The sequence below is a fragment of the Macaca fascicularis genome, chromosome 11, assembly GCF_037993035.2.
Source record: "Macaca fascicularis isolate 582-1 chromosome 11, T2T-MFA8v1.1".
In the NCBI taxonomy this organism is placed as follows: domain Eukaryota; kingdom Metazoa; phylum Chordata; class Mammalia; order Primates; family Cercopithecidae; genus Macaca; species Macaca fascicularis.
In genome coordinates this window covers 13,743,609-13,764,021 of record NC_088385.1, presented here as the reverse complement: position 1 = coordinate 13,764,021, position 20,413 = coordinate 13,743,609, and the positions used below count along the sequence as shown (strand labels likewise).

At 48.5% G+C, this 20,413-nt stretch overlaps 1 long non-coding RNA gene across 1 annotated transcript; it reads left to right on the top strand.

Annotated features, from left to right (window-relative positions):
* Window positions 1-1,488: 1,488 nt before the first annotated feature.
* On the top strand, window positions 1,489-19,694 carry LOC135966077 (uncharacterized). The gene is made up of 2 exons (XR_012420033.1): window positions 1,489-1,915; window positions 19,503-19,694. It is a non-coding gene; the product is annotated as an uncharacterized lncRNA (long non-coding RNA).
* Window positions 19,695-20,413: the final 719 nt, after the last annotated feature.

Genomic DNA, 20,413 nt, shown 5'->3' with positions numbered 1-20,413 from the left:
CTCCTCAGGACCAAACATCAGAACCAGTCAACTGCAAACTACAAGAACGTTCAAATGCATCTTCAGTAGGAAAAACAAAAGCAATTGGAATAATTTTCCAACACGACCCCGTGGTTAAGCCGTTAGATACTCCAGCCAACAGATTGAGTCACTTTAACATTCACACCAATTAAAATGGTTGTTAGAGTTGCAGAGCTTTACTGCTAAACCTTGAAATAATTGAAGTGTTCTGCTCCATTTGCTTACAAACTAAGGTTGGGGATAACTTTCCATCCAAAGTAGCAACCTTCTAAATCCAGCTTAGATGCGAGGCTCCCACTGACACAGGAAGAGACGGTGGCCCTTGTTTATTCTCCTGTGTTCAGATACTTTTTTTTTTTTTTTTTTTTTTTGTATCCTGATCATCACTTCTGCTTTTCCAATTCAAACTAAAGGGAGTTTAGTTCTGTTTTGGAGAAGCTGTGGTTAGTGGTTTCTTTTCATGGTTTACTTAATCTCTTAGGTCTGGTGCTTCCATTTACCCAAATGGACTTTTCTTTAGTAAGACGGTGCCGTAGCCCAGGGCTTTTCCCTCCATATCTGCTCCCCAGGAGGCCCCCCAGGAATGGGAGCTGGAGATCCAGCCCCTCTCCGTGTGCCGTTTTCTTTGAATCCAACGTAGGTTTGGCTCAGAGAAGAAAACAGGCCTCTGGGTTGGGTGCCTCTGACTGCTTGCTTGTGAAATGTTTAATGATAAGGCACCTTCCAAACTAATTTTACACATCGATAGTTGTAGCTTGAAGTATCACTGCAGTCATAAGAACAAGAAACACTCCCATAAAGTAGATAGGCAGAAAAAAAGCCATAAAAGTTTAATAAAGTGCAAATAAAATGGTGTTGTAAGAATGTACAGTGGGAAATGCTCTCAGTCCAGCCAGATCGGCTGTGGTGTCCTCCTGTAAATACATTTAGCCACATGTGGCCCTGATCACAATCAATACTGTGAATTGTGATCTAGAATGTTCTTGGGGCCCGATGCCTGGACTGTGCCAGCAGCTGAGTCTGATTGGGCGTCACGGCAGTGATGTGCTTAGCGCGGCCAGCTGGGCTGAGGGGTGGCCACCCGTGCACTCGCCATGTGCAGCCGTTATTCTGGTGATGGAGTTGCACGTGGCACGGCTTGTCCACCTGGGCTACTTAAAGTCCCGGGAACCCAACCGCGGGCGGGTGCCTCCTGACATGGGAGCTGTCTTTTTTATCCAGGGCCCTCTGGTGCAGCAGACCCCAGCTGCTGGTCCCTTGAGTCCACGAGGAGGCACCGGAGGGCTCTGCTGAGCCATGGAGGTCCCCGAGCAGGTGGTCACTCATTGCTTGTGGAGTGGTCCATGGCCTGTGAGTTTACTCCCGGGGTCTGTGTGGGCAAGGTTAACCAGTTCACAGCTGGGCACTTACCCCTTACACAGGTGTCACTAGTTGAAGTGGAATCTATATTAGCTCGTACGGGAGTACGTGAGGAGCTGGGAGGGTGGGGGAGGCTTGGCCTTAGTACTGGAGCTCGGGCTCCTGACATTCTGTGTCTTCCTGTTGAGGGGCCGTCAGGGCCGCTGTGGGTCCTGAAGACAGTGGATGCCATATGGACCAGGGGATGTGGAAGCCTCTAGAGGCTGTGGGAGGCAAGGAGACAGTCGCTTCCCCAGAGCCAGCCCTGCCGACACCTCGACGTTAGCTGTTGGGACCTGTTTTGGACTCCAGCTTCCAGAAATGTGAGAAAATAAGTGTTTAGGGCGATTTAGTGGAGAAATAGAAAACTAGTCCATGAAGGTGCACGCATTGAAATGTGCTCTGTCCAGCTGTTCACAGAGTGGGCATCAGTGTTCTGGGAACCGTGCAGTTTTACTGAAGGGAGCTCGCTACGCCTTTCCTCATGTAACTGAAGGTATGTATGCCTGCCACACCACCCAGGAGACAGGGACTAGAATTCTGACTTTATTTCTTATGGGAACCAAGCCACAGAACACGGTGAGGGCTGAAATGAGCTTCCTACGGCCTGAACTGGGAAGAGGAATGGCAAGTAGTTTGTGTTTTTCTACACAGACCTGTCCTTTGAGGTTCTGTTAAGTTCTGGAAAAAGGGAGAAGCCAGGCACACCTTGGCGAGGGACAGTGTTTCTGGAGGTGGTGTGGCTTCAGCCTGAACGTGGCCATGTGGCTGGGAGGCTCAGAAACTGCCCTCCAAGGGCACTCATCTGTTCCTTGTTGCACTAATACCTCGTTTATAGAAATCCACAGAAATTACAGGGCAGTGCGGGAGGCCTCTGGTCTGGATGGGTTTGTGTGGACCGAGGGCACAGGGTGTTGTCCCAAGTGCTTATCCTGATCTGGCAGAGGCTCTGTTCCCAAATAATTATTCCACAGTTTCAGAGCCTATATCTGAGGGATAGTCTTAACTTTGTTGCATAAAAGCAAACACAGTATGTCTTGAGTATCTAAAAATCCATTTAGTAGTCATGGCTGTAAACTCTCACATGGGGTTTTGGGATGGAGTGAAAACCACCGTCACCTGGCGTGGATGCTGCGTGGTATTTTTAGTGTGGTGGCTTGCTCGTGCCTTGAGCTCCATCTGCAGTGTGAGCAACAGCTGTGCATTTGAGAATGTGGGCAGCTCAGCTTGCTCCTCCAGGTGCATGCTGGCATCTGGGTGAGGGGCCTGGGATGAGGCCACGTCAGTGGGAAGGAGCTCGGGTATGTCAGCAGATATGTCTGCCTCTACAGGCCCGCAAGCCAGTCAGAACCCAGTTTTCCTTTGGTCATCTAATGCTGAAAAAAAATCTGTTAGTCTCATAATTAATGAACCATTTGACCATAAAATGTTACAAATGCATGAGGCTTTACAACATGGCAAATATGTAACTCACATGTTCTGATTGAGTCAAACTGTTGGAGATATGTTTCACTTGAAGTTTTTTAGCATTTTATGCACAAACCAAATGCCAATAGCATTTTAAAAGAGTATTTTGGGATTTTAAACAGAATGGGACAGTGCTGGGTCTCTGGGATGCTGGTGAGGTGGACGTGACCTCAAGCTCTTGGAGCTTGCAAGCAAGCAGGATTCCTAAATTGTCACACCTGCAGTGCTGGAAGTCAAAGTGGATTTCTGTAAACGAGGTATTAGTGCAATAAGGAACAGATGAGTGTCCTTGGAGGGCAGTTTCTGAGCCTCCCAGACACCGCAGGAGGAAGCGGGGGAGGGGTGCAGTTACCCACCAGAACCTGGACGGTGGAGCCGGGTTTGCAGGTGGCCTTGCGTGGCAGGTCATTACGTGCAATAAGGAACAGGTGAGCGCCCTTGAGGGCGGTTTCTCAGCCCTCTTCGCAACTGCAAGTGGAAGACGCCCGGGGTGGGGGAGTCAGTTACTCCCCCGGAGCCTGGATGGTGGAGCCAGGTTTGCTGGTGGTCCTGCGTGGCAGGTCATTACGTGCAATAAGGAACAGGTGAGTGCCCTTGAGGGCGGTTTCTCAGCCTGCTTCGGAACTGCCAGTGGAAGACGCCCCAAAGTGGGAGAGGGGTGGTCAGTTATCCAGTGGGGCCGGGTTTGCTGGTGGCCACTGCGTGGCAGGTCACTGCGTGGAGTGATGGGAGGTGAGTGGAGTGGGAATAGAGGACGCACCCTCCACAGCTACTGCTGGGACTTGGCTCTGGTAGCAAAGGGGACATAGAGGGATTCCCATCAGGGGCAACATGGCTGGTATCTCACGTGTACTGGACGCCGAGGTGTGGCTATATGTGATCTGTCTCCACAGCAGCCCTGGGATGTGCGTTCAGTTACCTTCCCATCTCACATTTGAGAAATCTCACAGGCTCACATCACAGCTGGGTGGGTTAGAACTAATGTCTCAGGACGTTGGTCCCAGAGCCCAACTCTTACCCCCCCTGCTCTTTTCAGTCCACCAATCTTGAGAGGGGGCTGTGGTGGAGGGGGGAAGGAGGTCATGCATTTCAGGGGGCGGCTGAGAAACCAACACAGTAGAAGGGAGGCAGGAGACACAGGCAGTGCTTGGGAGGTCTGCACAGAGTCTGGGTGTGGGGGACACCTGGGCCTGTGAACACCATTCTGAGCTCCCAGCTTGCCCAACCCTGGCCCTCAGCCACATGCTTCGGGCTTTAGGTGAAATCTCAGTCCCTCGCGTGGTGGGGGCATCTTTTCTCTCTGGCTTTGCCTCTCCCTAAATCACGGAGTCTCAGTGGGGATGGCGGGGTGGTTGGTGGTCCATGGAATTTGCCCTCCACCTCCCCATCTTTGTGCTGTCCTGTGTGGCCTGTTACTTAAATCTGTCTCTTCAGAGCCTGCAAATGAGTGGAGGCCATGGCAGCCTCTCACCAGCCTCTCAAACTTTTATTATTCAGAATTGTGTTAAATGCTGATTCCTAGGCACACCATTAGACTCTCTACGCCTGCCTGACATGGGTACTTTGAGGAAAGTACAGAAGGTTGCTGGGCTGTTCCAGGAGGGAATTTGCATTTGTAGAATGTTCACTGTGGTCCTTCCAGCACTCTACTTTCCACGCACACGTGGCATTAAACCTGGAAGACCTCTGGGTGCTGTGCTGGTGAGGAAGCCCCGGCAGGACGAGGGGCTGCTGGGGCTCGGACTTGATTCCTGGGCTGGGGGCTGCGGGCTTGTTCTCCTCAGTGGGCCTACTGATGGGATGCCCTGGGAAGTCCTGCTGTGCACCCGGGGGAAGGTGCAGAGACGGGCTCAGGGAATACAGACCATGGATTTAAAAATTCCTACTGGAAAATCTTTTATGAGCAAATTTGAATCTGAAGACAGTCATTGCTTGAATAGTTTATTTACAAAATTGATCCTATGAACAAACAGATTAAAGTTATCATTCATGCCTTGTCTGTAATGTAAATAGGAGCTATTACCGCAACCTCAATTAGCTTTAAATTTTGTATCAGATTGCAGTCCAGATCACAAACGGCTACTTGATAATCTAATTGAGAAAACGGAGGAATTTAGTACTTGGAACCCAGAGTGAAGAGAACAGAATTGCTTTGGTTTCTTAAAAGCATGTATGTGAGGGGTGACCTGGGGTGAAGAGAAGTGGGTGGAGTCATTACACTGGAGGAGATGATCTGCCCCAGCCTTTCTCAGCTGTCTTCTGGATAAAACAAAGGGGCGATAAATGGAAAAATTCAGCACTGAGTTCGTCTATGCCCTGAGCTGCTTATACGGTCATTAGTGACCAGGCTGTATCTGTGAAGCCTCCATACAGGCACAAAGGAATTAGGCTAGAGTAAGGCGGCCGGCGGCCTCTGGCATCTGGGCCGCATGTCATTTCCTAAAGCACTTTTGGGTGAAATGACAGTCGCAATGTCTGTTCAGAGGAGTGTAATCTCACGTATGAGATGCAGAATTTAAACACCAAAGCCAGGAAGCTTGATGGGAGTGGCTGTCTTCCAAGTGGTTTTCTGTGCTGCCATGGATGAGGCGTGGATGTGTCATCTGTTGGTGAGATCCACTGGTGAAGGGGCTCAGCAAACCCTGGCGGGGTGTGTGTGGGGGGGGTCGTGTGTGAAGCTACATCTCTTGGCATCCCAAGTAAATACATTTTGTAAAACTTGTGAATTTGACCCTGACCCTAACCCTGAGTGTTGAAGTCTGGTGCAGTGTCTTGAGCCCTCTTCTGCATTGAGGATGAGTGACTGTAAATGACCGATCCCTCAGTGGTGAAGGTTCAAATTTAGCTTCCCTGAGGAAGCCAGACTTCAATCACCCGTGTCTCCATTATAAACACTGCGGCCCCTACGCCGGTGGCTGCAAGTTTCCAGGCCCTCTTTGGAGAAGCAGCCATGTGGTGCTTGGTGATTTGATAACATCAGCCACCTGTCTTCTAATCACGGTACAAATGATCCTCCCACAAGGAAATGGATCTGGTTTCTTCCCCGATCGTTGGAAGAAGCAGCCCGCCTAGGGACAGCACCGTCCTCTGCACTTTCACAGCGAAGCTTGTGTCTGTCTCCGAGGAGTGTCATGTGGGTCGTGAAAATCACTGGAATTGCCGCCTCTATTCTTCCTGCTTTTGAGGGCTCGGGCAGCTCTGCCTCTTTCACCCGGGATGAGCAGCGGGTGGTCTCTGGCTGCTGTGGGACTAGGGCTTGGGATGCGTCATCACATCCGGTGGCCTGTCCAGGTGGGCATCATTGTCTTTTGCCTGTTGGCTGAGGCAGCTGTGATGCCATGGGAGAGGCTCTGGGCCTCTCCTTCCCATTCTTACTCCCTGGAGCTGTGATGCCCGACAAGGGAGCCCATAGCCAGAGGCTCCTTTAAATTAGAAGAAAGATTTGATTACCTAGCCAAACACACTGGAAAAGAACTTCACAGATTAAATTCCAGATTCAGTCCTTCAGGCCCAGTGACCACGTTTTGGGCCTGAGCAGCTGTAGGTGGCTGTTGCCTTTGAGTTGGCTGAGCAGTTTGGGACGTTTCCAGTTCAGCAGGCAGTTCTCTTGCATGGCTCTGCCTGTGGTGAGGGCACCTCAGCTGGAGAGCCTCTTGGGAATCCCTTAGGCCTCTGGCTGCAGCCAGGCTGCACGGTTCCTGTGCCCCGGGTCCTCTGCAGGCCCAGATGGGTCCCACCACAGAGCCAGCACTGCTAGACTTGTGGTACTGTGTGCAGACACCAGAGGGGCAGGTCCGTGCCTTGCAGGGGCTGGGGTGACTGGCCTCTTTAGCCAGGCTCCTGTCTCCGAGTCTTCATGGGAAATGCATCCACCATCCACACCGTGCACCAGAGGAAAACTGCAGGCTTCTCTGTGGATGGTGAAGTGAGATCATGCAGAGTGACTAGGCTTGGGCTCCTGACCAGTGTGGAACTTGACACCTTTAGGTGGAACCTGACATGTCTCCGTGTGTACATGGCAAAGAGAATGCAGCATTGTCAGCTTGAATCCACATGTGCTCCCGTTTTGAGGTGGAAGGTTCTGGGAGTATTGACCGTTGGTGATTGTCCTCCGTGGAGGACTTTGAATGTTGGCATTGGTTTAGGATAACCCTGGTTTCCTGGTCCTGTATGTGGGCATCCCTGAATATCCTGGGCTGGAGGAAGGCAGGGCAGATGGGAGGGTGATAAGCGGTCAGGTGTTTCCAGCTGTGGGGAGTGATGCCATCAGCTGGCTGAGGTCAGGAGGGTTGTGGCTGCGGGACCAAAGCAGGGGTGCGTGGAAATGCCATGTTTCCTGGGGCGTGGGGAGGACCTGTTGAACTCTATTCCTGGGCAACAGTTCTTCCATTCTCAGGAATCTCTGCCATTGTAATTGAGTAGCAAGTTCAGTAATTGCTCTAATTACTTACTGTTAAGTCCCCATCCCAATTACCATGAATTAGCAACAGTGATAAGTTTGCCTGGTCAAGCCTTGCCAAGAAAAACCTGTGGAACTAGTTTTAGTTGCCTTGAGTTCCCTCCAAATCGGATTCCTTAGGGGCTTGTGTCCCCACAGATGCTGCAGTTCCTCCTGGGCCTGGCAGGCACATTCCAGACATTCACATCTCGGCTCAGATGCAGGCGTGCACGTTATTTATAGAAAATCGCACTGTGCTGTGATCGGCTTGAGCTGATGTTTTCTAGGTGGGAGGTGGAGGCCGAGGACCTGCGAGGGACTGTCCGAGTGTCCTCTCATTGACTTGGAGCAGGTGCACATCTGTTCTTCAAAAGTTCTAATGGGATGAAATTAGAAAAATGAATTTTTAAAATTCACGTGTCATGAACTCTCTTCAGTGATTGCCTCTGAAATGGGAGACTATTTGCGGACAAGGCAATCGGCCTGCAGCTCTCCTGAGAACTGTCCTAGACCTCGATGCCGTCCTATGGCTTCTTCCTGGGTGTGGGGTGCTCTGCTTGAAGTAAAACCAAAGGAAAGAACGTGGTCAGTGTGCATCACTACTGCAGCCAGCACAATGCACACCCACTTGGAGGGGGGCCTGATCACTTAACATTTTAAATGCATTTCACATTAAACCAGCAGGTCAGCCAGTGCTTTCTGTAACCAAGCTCCCTGGCTCATGGGAACCTGACACTTTTTGGAAGAGAATACTTGTGTCTGTGGAGTGTCAATATTTGTCTCATTTCTTGAGACTTTGTTCAAAGTAATGAACGTGTGTAAATTAGGACATTTTTGTGTAAATTGGGCCACAGAGATCTCTAGACACAGTCAGGGGAGTAAACGGCTGTGAAAGATGCCGCCTGATGTGAACCATGGCCAGGCACTTTGGAACCTGGAATCTCATCTCCAGCCTTTCAAAGGATGTAGAGGAATATAAAATGCAGATGGGAGAGTTCATATTTTGGGCATCTCTGTTCTTTTGAAATCAAAGTGCAAAGAAGAAGTTTTGCCTTAAGGTCTTACCCCATACTTGTTTTTCTCCTGAGGTTTTAAAATTTTTTTAACTGTACTTTTTTCTCCCCTGATCCTTGGGGAACTTCTATCTTCATATCTTCTTAAAAGATATGGTTAAATTCAACACTGAAATGTAAAAATATGCTTTCATTTTATTTTAACCGATGTATCTGACATTGGTGAAGAACTAAGTGGGCGTGTTGGTTTATTTTTCCTTTTTTTGGGAGTCTTGCTGTGTTGCCCAGGCTGGAATGCAGTGGTGTGATCTTGGCCCACTGCAGCCTCACTTCCTGGTTCATGCCATTCTCCTGCCTCAGCCTCCTGAGTAGGTGGGATTGTAAGTGCCTGCCACCATGGCTGGTTCATTTTTGTATTAGTAAAGATGGGGTTTCAACATGTTGGTCAGGCTGGTCTTGAACTCCTGACCTCAGGTGATTCACTCACCTTGGCCTCCCAAAGTGCTGGGATTACAGGCATGAGCCACCACACTCGGCCTGAGATATTCTTGATTATAACTGTAATAGATCCCTTTAATAAAAACAAAACACAAATACCAAACAGCTGTCTGAAAAGTCCCAAAATTAAAGAGCTCACTTGGATTTGGACACCAGTGGAATGGTCCAGCACAAACCATAGTTACATGGGCCGCTCGGCCTGTTAGATCCTTAGGGTATTTGAAGTGGTGGGGATATTTGCGTTTCTGCCTCTGGATATCATGTTAGTATGAATTCGGCCAGTGTTTGAGGGCCAGGCTCAGATCTGGGAAAACAAGAGCCCCTACACTCACGCCTCTTTTCTGTGTATGTGTCTTAGGAAAATAGAAAGCATAAGAGTGCAAATGAAAACCACAATGAGATACTATCTCACACCAGTTAGAATGGCAATCATTAAAAGGTCAGGAAACAACAGGTGCTGGAGAGGATGTGGAGAAATAGGAACACTTTTACACTGTTGGTGGGATTGTAAACTAGTTCAACGATTATGGAAAACAGTATGGCGATTCCTCAAGGATCTAGAACTAGATGTACCATATGACCCAGCCATCCCATTACTGGGGATATATCCAAAGGATTATAAATCACGCTGCTATAAAGACACATGCACACGTATGTTCATTGCGGCACTATTCACAATAGCAAAGACTTGGAATCAACCCAAATGTCCATCAGTGACAGACTGGATTAAGAAAATGTGGCACATATACACCATGGAATACTATGCAGCCATAAAAAAGGATGAGTTTGTGTCCTTTGTAGGGACATGGATGCAGCTGGAAACCATCATTCTTAGCAAACTATCACAAGAACAGAAAACCAAACACCACATGTTCTCACTCATAGGTAGGAACTGAACAATGAGATCACTTGGACTCGGGAAGGGGGGACATCACACACTGGGGCCTATTATGGGGAGGGGGGAGGGATTGCATAGGATTTATACCTGATGTAAATGAGTTGATGGGTGCAGCACAGCAACATGGCACAAGTATACATATGTAACAAACGTGCACGTTATGCACATGTACCCTAGAACTTAAGTATAATAAAAAACAAAAGCATAAGAGATGTTTTTCAATGAGCTAGGAAGATGGAAAAACAAGCTTAGAATGTTTATTATTCAGAAGAAGGGAAGTGCAAGGAATACTCAGCTTTGCTGCTGCTGAAGGAGGCTCCTGGCAGAGGCTGTTTCAGAGGTGAGGTCTCTCTGAGAAAGGTGGTAAGAGGCAAATAGGATGCCCCATCTGGTTTGCCAGAGATGGGGAAAGTTAGTATCCCCAAAACAGCCTCAGCATTCTGGAAAAGGCTTCGGAAAACCAGCTAGGGTGTGGGACCTTGTTGGCTGCTGGGTAGAAGAAAAACGTTGCTAGTCCTGAGGACTGTACTGTTCTTTCACTGCTATAAAGAGCTACTTGAGGCTGGGTAATAAGGAAAAAAAGGTTCAATTGGCATACAGTTCTGTGGGCTGTACAGGCTTCTACATCTGGGGAAACTGACAATCAGGGTGGAAGGTGAAGGGGAGGCAGGTATGTCTTCACATGGCTGGAAGGGGAGAGAGTGAAGGGGAAGGTGCCATGCACCTCCAAACAACCAGATCTCAAGAGAACTATCATGAGGACAGCACGTGGAGGATTGTGCTAAAACATTAGAAACCACCCCCATGAGTCGATCACCTCCCACCAGGGCCCACCTCCAACACAGAGTTACAGTTCAGCATGAGATTTGGGTGGGGACACAGAGCCACACCATGTCAGGTTTCCCATTTTTCTGCACGTGCTTCCCAAGTGGTTCTGTCACTGATTTTTGTTTTTGTTCATACATAATATATGTACATATTTTCAGAGTGCATATGATATCTTGATTCATCCCTATATTGATCAAATCTGGGTACTTGGGATGTCTTTCACTTGAAATATTTTCTTTTCCTTGTGCTGGTAATGTTCAAGTTATTCTCTCCTAGCTGTTTTGAAATACACAGTAGATGACCTACTGCCACCCCCTGCTTTATCAATAGTAGGTCTTGTGCTCCCATTAGGCTGTTTGTGCCCGTTACCAGCCTCTGCCCATCTCGCTTATGAGTGGGCTCTGCTGGGCCCTGTTGGCCACCTACTCTTGGCCTCCATGAGATCTGCTCTCAGCTCCTGCTTATGAGTGAGAACATGCACCGTTTCTTTGCCTGGCTCATTTGCTTAACGTAATGTCCTCCAGCTCCATCCATGCTGTCACGGATGACAGGGCTCTCCGCTGTGTGGTGGAGTATTGCTCCTGTGTATGTTCGGGCCATGTTCCCTTCATCCCCTGTTGACGGGCACTCAGGTGATTTTGGACCTTGGCTGCTGTGGATGGTGCTGCATTGAAGCCGGGAGCAGTCACTGGCTTTATACTCGGGGGACGTGAGCCACTTTGATGTTCTCAAGCAGACTATTCTCCATGCCCTCCGTGGAATGCCACAGTCCTTTGTGCCCATGGCTTCCACTAGGATGAACCGCTGGGAAGGGGCTTTGAGTGAACGCTTGGGTTTCTGTCTTTAACTGGTACATGACTGCACTGACCAAGCAGGGGTCCCAGTGACCCTGGACACTGCCTCACACAAGGTCCAAAGATGCAGTTAGGTTCTTTTTTTAACTTTAAAAAGAAAAAAAGGCTTTTGACCTGGTTAAGCTATAGCATTATCAGTGTTTTTCATCTTGGAAAGGTGTATATTTGATTTTATAAGAAGGAAAAAAATCCTGTTAAATACTCTAACCACAGATTAAATCACGTCAAGGAAAGAGGTACCATTTTGGGGGAAAATCACTCCTTCATGTCAAAGATCAAGGAGATTACTTACATAGTTTAATTGAGTTAATTATGAAATCTTAAGTGGTTTTGAGAAGACAAACTGGATGCTGCAAGACATGAGACTAAGGCTGACTTAATGTTAGCCCTGACAGAATGTGGCTGTTATTTAAAGCTTGCTCCAGTATTACTTGATAGATTGTAAGTTAATGTAAAGATCTGTTTGATGCTTTTATTTTACAAAATATTATTGAAAAAATGTTTGACAGCCAAGGAACAGCCTTCAACCAATTTCTTCCTAATTTCTATCATCAGAAAAATGTGTCCTGTTAATTCCAGAATTTACTTTTGGAAAGTTACTGTAAGGAGAGCAGAGGTATTGGTGGTTGAATGGTGACTTGAATTTAGGTGAACATTGTTAAATATTTCATAGTTATGTTTGTCTTAGTGGTTTTAGCAATTTTATATTAAATTTAGAACTGCGAATCAAACCAAATGTGTTCTTTTGCTTTTGTGATACTCCTTTGTTTGTATGACTATACTGGTAAAGAATGATAAAATGTGTATAGGGTATTTTTTCTGTGTAGATATTAGGATTTTTAGGGGAACAAATTAATCATTCTTCTAGTAGACATTGTGCTGTATGTTGGGTCCTTTGTATATTGAATCAGTATAATGAGGACCACTTGAAAGTATGTTTCTATACAAGATCTTTTATATGCTGACTTGTGTTATGCAAAATCCTTCATCCTCTAAGAATAAGCAAGGGTTGGAGGAGAGGTTTAATCCCCCATTAGGTCTATTCCAAATGCCTAGAATTGAATACAAGTACGAACAGTTTGGAACAGTTTCATCCCATGGTAAGTCAGGGAGCATATGTGGTCATAAAAGTAGAGACGATGTCATAGATACCATGAGATATAATGTCACTGATGTTATAGAGATACGATGAAAACAATCAAGTGGGACTTGGAAGCCTTGGCAGGACTCACATGGGCGGCTCCTGGAATGCAAAGGTGAGCGCCACTGGCTTGTGGATGTGAGGTCTGTGCCTTCTGCTTAGCCCAGTGGGTTTTGGCAGCTCTCCAGGGCAGAGAGGTCCAGTGTTCCTGTGTTTAGGTGTTTCCTGTGTTTAGCTGCCTTAAGAGGCTAGGTCAATTCTCACTGGTGTCTTCAGGGCTTTAGGCCTTCTGAACAAGCAGGAGGAAGCACGACTTTAGAGAGCTTTGGAAATCCCAACAGACTTCAGGGCCAACCCCCTTGGCAGGAGAGAGCCCCACTGGAGGTGAGCAGGGTGCAGTGCAGGGCTGTGCTGGGCCCAGGCATGTACGGACGTTGTGAGGGCCACAGGACACAGATCGGTCTTGGCTCACAACTGGTGTGATGGCCCGCAGCCTTTCTGGCAGGTACCTGAGTGCGGGGACTTGGGTTTTGGTGTGTGCATCCTGGTTGCCTAGTTGCTTGGAAGACCGCTATTCAGACCCCAGCCTGAGTCACCCTGCCAGGCCTCCCGCTTCACAGGCCACAAGGAAGCCGTGGCGTCAGTCACCGACGCCCACCAGATGTCAGATGTGCGTGTGTATCTTCCCTGGTCTCGGGATGGGTCTTGTTTTGAGGTTATAGTAAACATTCTTTAAGAGGGGTTTTTGGATTTTTTTATGTTTGCAAGGAGGCAGCAGGGAGTGCTTGAGCAGTGAGATCCCCTTCCCAACCAATGCGATTTCAGATCACAGCAGGTAATTAGGGCAATGGAGCTGCGAGATCAACTTCCCAACCAATGAGAATTCAGATCACGGCAAGTAATTAGGGCAGTGGGGCGGGTGGTAGAACCCTGAACTGTGGCTGTTTCTGGTGTCTTGCCCCCTCGGACAGAGCGTGCTGGGGTCTCCCTAGTCCTCTGTGGGGTGGGTGGAGCACATGAGCTGGGTGCTGCTGCTCCGTGGCTGGCTCCCCAGCCCGGGGTTTGTGCAGGACTCTTCTGAAGACAATTTGGAACCCAGAAAGCACGAGGAGAACGGGTTTGTGCGTTTCTGGATCCTTGGTGCTTCCCAGTCTCAGACGCTGCGCAGGCTCTGAGGGGTCTCGCCAGGGAGACTTGCACAGTCAGCCCCGGGGTGGAGTGGGGCTGCAGCGGGTCTTGCAGGAGCTGGAAGTGGAGGTGAGTGTCTCGCAAGTGGGACCTTTCAAATGGGCCCAGCAGGATGCATCTGTGGAAAGGGTGCCACCTAATGCGGGGCTGTGGCCAGCAGGGCCTGAAAGGCTACAGCGGGCTCTGTTTCTGCTCTCTTGACAGAGTCTCTACACAGTTTTCCTTGGTTTTTGTCTGTTTGGAGGACGCTTCCCCCTTTCTTGGGCTTACCAAGCCTTCTGAGCGTCCTTGTTGAGTATGACAAAGCCCTGAGAAGGCATTTTTATCACATAGTTATGTTATCCTGGTGGCTGGGTAAATGACCTGCAAATGCGGGTGACTCAGTAGCTCTGAGGGTGTTCAATATCCAAGACAGAGGTGGGAAGAAAATGTTCAGGCAGGCGTCAGAGGATCTGTTCTCTGCTTCACACTGGGGCCCTGGTTTGCTGACGGTCTTCACACTCAATCCAAAATGGGGATAATGAAGTCTCACGGATTCGGCGTCAGCTGAGAGCTGCCTCCAGCACAGTCTTGTGTGAGTAACAGTTTGTATGTTTGGTGGGAAGGGCGGGCGTCATTTGATCTTATTTGTGGTGGTGCTTATGGTGGCTTTTCGGTAAGGAATTTAGACTTTATTAGCTTTGGCAAGGGAATCCTGAGTGATAAAGTGGAAGAATGTTTCAGGAAATTCTGGAACCTGCAGTGAATCTGGAATCTGTATGAAATTGAAATTTGGATTCTCATGATTTCCTAATGCTACCCCGAAACCCAGTAGTTGAGATAGTCGTAGAGCTTCAGTTGTGCTGCCCCAGTTTCCCATTTTAAAAGGAACACATTGCTTTCATCTAGAATGTTCTGAGCTCTGAGTGCTGCCAGCGGAGCGACCAGCCCTCTGCATCAGAGGGGAAGCCAGGGCTGCGCTCACGACGTCGCAGCAGCTGGGAGGTGACCCTGGACCTCAGGCATGTGTGCTGCTGACCATTTTCTGTAAACTCCAAGGGTGCTGCAGTGGTCTCCTTGGCGCTTTACAGTCTTCTGAAGCTTTTGATGTGTCTGCACTTTATAGATTTTTACCGAAGTAGACGGCCTTTTCCCACACCCTTGGGCTGAGTTTTGTCAGAGGCTGGTGTGTGGGAAGCACCACACCCACATTCTGACAGGGAAGACTCTGGTGCCCAACTGAGGTCAGAGTGGAAATTTGTTTTTCCTTCCCTCCAGTCTGGTCCAGCTGCTCCCTGCTTGGCCAGAAGAAAATCATGCTTATCCAAGTCATAGGCAAACCCACTAAGTCAAACATTTGTCTTTTTTCTTTAATATACCCATTTAGTTTATATGGGATGATAGAGAAAAGTCTTTTTAGGGGAAAATTAATTTAATTACAGAGAACTTTTTGGATAAAAATTGCAATCAAGAGGCTATTTTGTAATAAGATCTAGTTAAATACTACAGTTGAAAGCTCCTTATATTTGATCTTAAACTTGGGCCTGGTGTGTGTGTCCGCACACTTGTGCTCATGAGGCCAGGCTCAGCTGTGAACTTACAGGCACGGTACATACTTTCTGGTTGCTTTTTTGAAAGTCTTACTGCTTGGCCTCTCTGACTCAAATGTTGAGTTACATTGATTCTGTTCAGAATGATCATCCTTCTGTCTAGGGTGCAGTCATCTTCCTCTTCTTTGTCTCCTACAGTACTGTGTATTTAATGGTCAAGTATTTTATAGGTTACAGGTGACTGATCTGCTCATTAGGAAAACAATGCCAATTTTTACATCATTATAATGGACTTGTTAAATGATTCTGTTAGTATAATGAAGTTTACATGGCAAAAGAGGCTTTGCAGATGTGACTGTAATGGACAGTGAGATGGGGGAGGACCCTGGGTTGTCCAGGTGGGTTCCGGTGTCCTCACATGTGCCTTGATGAGAGGGAGTACGAGGGTCTGCCTCAGAGGAGACCTGAGGGCTGTGGGGCTGAAGGTGGGAGCTGTGGGGCTGAGGGTGGGAGTGGGGCAGGGGCCGGAGGGGCATGGGGCCAAGGGAGGGGTGGGGCCAGAGGGGTGCAGGGCTGAGGCCGGGGCAGTGGTTGGAGGGGTGTGGGGCTGTGAGCCAAGCTGCATGGTGTGACCTCTGAATTGGGAGACCCCAGGCAGGAACACAACCTACTGACACCTTGGCTTCAGCCCTGGGACTCCTGACTTCCAGGGCTGAGAAGAGGTTTGCATTTGTGGTAATTTGTTGCAGCAGCAATAGGAAGTTAATGCATTGTATCTGTTCTTCACCTCCAAACCTTTGAAAAGTAACCCTGTTGTATCAGCCTCCTCCTCCTCCACGCTCCTGCTCCTCCGCCGCCCCCTCCTCCACGCTCCTGTGCCGCGGCCTCAGCCTCCTCCATGCTCCTGCTCCTCCGCCTCCTCCTCGCTCCTCCACTCCTGCTCCTCCACTCCTGCTCCTCCACTCCTGCTCCTCCACTCCTGCTCCTCCACTCCTGCTCCTCCACTCCTGCTCCTCCTCCTCGCTCCTCTACTCCTGCTCCTCTACTCCTGCTCCTCCACTCCTCCTCCTCCACTCCTCCTCCTCCACTCCTCCTCCACTCCTCCTTCACTCTCCTCCTCCTCCTCCTCTACTCTCCTGCTTCTCCACTCTCCTGCTGCTGCTCCTCCTCCACCCTCCTGCTTCTCCACACTCATGCTCCTTCTCCACGCTAATGCTCCTCCTCCTCCACGATCCTGCTCCTCCTCCTGCTCCTCCCTCTGCTCCTCCCGCTCCTCCTCCCTCTGCTCCTCCCGCTCCTCCTCCCTCTGCTCCTCCCGCTCCTCCTCCTCCATGCTCCTGCTCCAGCTCCTCCTCCACGCTCCTGCTCTTCCTCGCTCCTGCTCTTCCTCGCTCCTGCTCTTCCTCGCTCCTGCTCTTCCTCGCTCCTGCTCTTCCTCCTCCTCCATGTTCCTGCTCCTCCTCCTCCACGCTCTTGCTGCTGCTCCTCCCTTTCCCTGCACAGCCCTTCCTTTTCCCACTTCCTCCCTATTTCCTAGACAGCTTTCTTTCTCTTTTTCTCCTTTCCCATCCTTGGGCAACCTCCTTGAAAATGGTTGAAAGTCACTGGTCTGTGGGGCCGCCCATTTGACAGACGAGCACGCTGAGGCCCAGGCCAAGTGACTGACTCAGACCCGCGCGGAAGCTGACCCAGGGCGGATGTCCTCTCCTGCCTCCCATACCACTGGGTTGTCCCTAATGGAAGAGAATCAGTGATGCTGCTTCACTGATCTCCAGGGAAAGCAGGTCGATAACAGGTTATAAACATGGGAACGTTTTGGAAAATCTGTCATCCACTTGTCAGCTCCATCTCTCCTGCCGGGAAGATGTAGCGAGAACCTGCCTTCAGCCCACCCTCATCCCGTAACAGGACAGAGGACAAGGGCAGAGACCCAAGTCCTGTCGGTGCCCTCAGGAAACCCCCCATTTCCTCCTCACGGTGGAAGTGGAAACCATCCCGCTGGATGATCTTCCCGGGGAGACCCTCCACCCTGAAAGCGAGGAATCTGGTTTGAGCGCACACACATTCTTGGTGCCATCACTTTCTGCGGCTGAACGCTGCGTACGTGGCCCGTTATTCTTGCTAGTCCGGTGTTACTGGGTCCTGGGAGTTTCTGTGGGTTGATGGCAAGTGTTTACCATTGTGTTTAGAGAGGAAAATAGAACTTCACTGTGTCGAAATCAGATGATAACCATTGCCATGTGATTCCTTGGGTTGGTTGGGGCTGGGGATACTCAAGCTGTTTCAGAGGGCGAAGTTCTTGTTTGAGACAGTCTCACTTTGTTGCCCAGGTTGGAGTGCAGTGGTGCGATCTTGGCTCACTGCAACTTCCGCCTCCTGGGTTCAAGCAGTTCTCCCTGCCTCAGCCTCCCGTGTAGCTGGGATTACAGGTGTGTGCCACCACGCTTGGCTAATTACAAAAACTTTTCAGGCAGGGTTTTGCTGTATTGACCAGGCTGGTCTTGAACTCCTTACCTCAAGAGATTGGCCCACCTTGGCCTCCTAAAATGCTGGGATTACAGGCTTGAGCCACTGTGCCCGGCCCGATCCTGACATCTTTTAAAGCTGCCTTCATGTACCAAAAGCCAGTCTATGTTTGAAAATCAGGCTTGAAGAGCCTAAGAGGAGAGGGATATACTTCAGCTAGGTAAATAACTATGCATATGTTAAAAATGTGGGCCAGAATCTACCCCAAATGTTAACTCTTCTGCTTGGCTTTTTATATCCATTTATGGTTATTCTTTCAGTATTAAGATTTTTAAAGATTCTTTTGATAATTGTGGACAAATTACTATTAAAACTCAGCTGCATTTGTAACACTTTAAAGAAGTAATTGGATGACTTTGTTTTTCTCGGAGGCATTTTGAATAGTTACATAATTAATGTTTATCTCTTTGCCAGAAATCTTTTTTTTCCCCCAGAATAGAAACCTGAAAAAAAAATTCCTTTGCATTAAGTGCTATTTCACTGTGTAACAATCAAGTTTTGAATGTGAGAACAAGATCATCATGTATTTTTGGGATAATTCTTGCTTAATAGTGATAATGCTAAGTGTTAAAATAATGGAACAATTAGTTTCTTTGAAAATTGCTATTTGCCTGCTCATCAGGTGGGAGCTGATGAGAACGTGGTTGTAAAAATTAAATTGTATTTAGCTTGTATAAAAGAAGTTTAAAAAAAAAAGCTGTTTTGTGCTACTACTGAAGTTGCTTAGCTGTGGAAATGAGGTGATTGCAGGCACCTAGAATTTGATCTCCTTCACTTCCACGATGGGAAGAAATTCTCCAAGAAGCACAGGAATCTGACTTTCTGATATTGAGACTCCTAGGCATCAAGCCCCATGGAAGGGGTGGTGATTACGTGAGCATTGGCGTTGATGTGGGCATCCTCCAAGCCGGACGCAGGGAGCAGGGAAGGGCAGAAAGAACAGGCCCCTCAGGAGCCATGAGAAAATAAAGTGTTGGCAGCAGTTGTGAGGGTTGGTGTCAGGGGCCAGGAAGAGGTGGCGAAGGGGAGCATGTGCCTCAAGGCAGCCCTGGAACCCGCAGTCCCTGCAGTGAGGTCTGGTCTGCAGGGGACATGGACGGCCATGAGGTGAGACCCACAGACAGCCTGGACTCGGCTGCCTCAGAACTCTGGTGGACGTTGCAAACGGTCCCACAGGGTTGCAGTGCACATTCCTCGGACAGAAAGAAGACGCTTGGAACTGTTCCCGGAACGAAGCCAGCGCCCTGTGAACAGTGGCCGCTGCTGTTGTGACTGAGTGCCGTCCAACTGGGGACATTTGCTCTGCTCAGTTAACTTAATTGGGCCAGGAATGGGGTTGCCCTGCCTCCAACAAGCTTGACGCATTGAATGAGGGCTCAGTCGATAATGTACTCTGTAAATACGCTCTCCCGGCTAGAATGAGCAAAGCCCAGGGAGCGGGTGGTTCTTCAGTATTACTCAGGTGTTTGTGGCAGGGCCAGCTGTGCGGCTGCCAGAGCGAATGTGACCAGGAAGCTTCTGTCCCCCCGAGGTGGCCAGCGATCCTGTTACATGTGCCATAGGCAGAAGGTGGGCACTGCTGGGGAACGTCCTCATGTTCCTGTTTTCTGATTGGAAATTCAAGGTTTCTGAGCATCCTATATCGAATTTGTACATTGCTGAAACTGTACACATTTCAACGCTTATTTTTTTCTGCTTTTCAGATCTATACAACCTGGCATTTGGCCGTGGCTTCCAGGACAGGCTGGATGCAGAGTGAAGTCCTCTCCTCACTGTCAATGTTTGCAGATGTCTTCTTGTATAAACTTCGTATTTCTTGAGACTTTCAATTAGGTTTTAACTAGACTCTTAAAATTGCCATGCACATAACTCTACCAGTTACAATCTTGAGCTAACATGGGTTTTTGGTTTTACTTTGATGAATGTTTAACATTTGCATGCTGGATGGTGGGGGTGGAGGTCATTTATCTGCTTTTCATTTCCTTCTTGGTTATACTTAGTGACTTTCAGGTAAGGTGTGGAAGGCGTGGTACAGGGTGAATTGCAGGCCGCACTGTGGCGCCGTGGAGGACAGGTGCGGGCTGCAGTGGTGTGCACAGTGGATGAGAGACAAGAGGAGACTTCTATCCTCGAGGGAAACGCACAACAATTTAAAAAACTGATCATGTAGCTTACATGAGGTCCAACAAATTCAGTTTGCAAAGTTTAGCTTCCAAGTTAATTTAGTAATTTTCCCCCTAAGTCATTAATTTAGTAATGTTTAAATATATTTCTTTTGTCTAAAGGAGGCCATAAATTCTAAAATGAATGACTAAACATGTAATAATTTAGGCATACAGCACCTGAAGGGAAAACTGCCAGTATGCTAAAATATTGGATACAGATGCTTTTAAAAAAATAATGTAGCATTCTTACAATGCATGAGTTTTTAGCATGTAACTTGGTGAGTAGTTTTGAGCTATGTTTGTAGGAATGTGTATCTTGAATACTTGAGGCCACCACTGCAGATGTGTACATGAGATGTATAAATACTGAATGTTCTTCTCCCTTCCCTTAAATGAAAAACATTAGCTCCCTTTTATTTTTATTTTTATTTTTTTTGAAGTGGACTCTT